The sequence below is a fragment of the Halyomorpha halys genome, unplaced genomic scaffold (genome assembly GCF_000696795.3).
Source record: "Halyomorpha halys isolate HHAL.00 unplaced genomic scaffold, Hhal_1.1 Scaffold591.1, whole genome shotgun sequence".
Taxonomy (NCBI): domain Eukaryota; kingdom Metazoa; phylum Arthropoda; class Insecta; order Hemiptera; family Pentatomidae; genus Halyomorpha; species Halyomorpha halys.
Genome location: NW_027104732.1, coordinates 193436 through 194898, shown reverse-complemented (window position 1 = coordinate 194898; position 1463 = coordinate 193436).

Below are 1463 nucleotides of genomic sequence, written 5' to 3'. Positions count from 1 at the left end.
GTTGAACTGGGACAGCGTCATGTCAAGACATCCAATATATATATGTAACTCAAAGGTATTGATGAATATTAATTAATTGGTATATATATGTAACTCTAAGGTATTGATGATTATTAATTAATTGGTATATATTGATATATATATAACTGTTTAACCTATCGCTCGGAACAGCCCTGATAAAGCACTGCAAAGTGGGGCGAAACGTCGGACATTAAATAGTTAAAAATTATATGTTATTTTTTGACCGCAACCCTGACCATCTTCTTATAATTAATTAATTAATTTGCATTAAATGCAGAACTTTACGATTATTTACTCTAACTTCGCCGAAAAGGCCTCTTTGGCCAACTGAAAAGATCCCTTTTCTATTTTATCCATTTCCTACGAACTTGAACACAACCTATATAAAAAATGTGAAGAAACATTTAAAAAATATGTCACTAGTCGGCCACAAAAATCGATGAAAACGCAAATTCGATTATACTTTACGTTTTTTTTTGTTTTTTCAAAAACTTTGTTACAAAGGTCACAAAGCGAAAAATAGAAGAGACGAAATGAGCGAGAAAATTGCAACAAGGAAGGAATGATTGCTTGTCATTACAGATTAAAGTTGTACGTGATACAAACAAAACAATGGCGGTTTAGTTCTTTTGTGTACAAGATCACATGATCAGCCAAACATTGTAAAATAAAAAGTTTTCATCGAAGTAAAGAGAGATATTAAATAAGAATTTAAGATTGATTTAATCAATAGAAACGAACATAATGGTACAGGACTACCTATCTAGTGAACATGCCAAAAGCCCAATAGTGGGTTCCCACTCCAATTTCTTCCTAGGATGCAAGTATAATTTAAAGGGCATACCCAGAATCAAAACTAGGGGAAGGGCAAGCCATAGTCAATCAGGTTGTGACATGTCAGCATGGAAAAGGTGAATGAAACCAAACTTTTTAAAGAACATTATATATAATTGTCGTAGTGCTTTATTAGTTATTACAATTAGTACTTGTTTGAAAAATTTTTTATTTCTTAAATTAATAATTTTTTTAACTTCTGGTGGGAGGCAGTTACCCCTCCTCCATTGGTTACACCTATGTATAATGTTACTAACCTTGGTCAGGTTATAACAATAATGTTATATTTATACTAAGACATTTAATAGTTCAATTTAACTTATTTTGTGGTATGATAGTATTAATCCTAGAATATTGACACCTGATAAAAAATAAAAAATATTTACAATTACCATTATACCTTATGGTCTCTTCACACTTCATGCAAATGATACTCAATAAGAATAAGAAGGGGTTTATTTTCCACCATGAAGCACAATGAGGATTTTCTCCTCTACTTCACCTATTTTATCTGGTGTTTAATTTAAGTTAAATGGAATATGGTCTGGGTGCGGTAAAAAGAAACTCAAATAGTAGATAATTATACTATTTTATTGAGCCAACGTTTC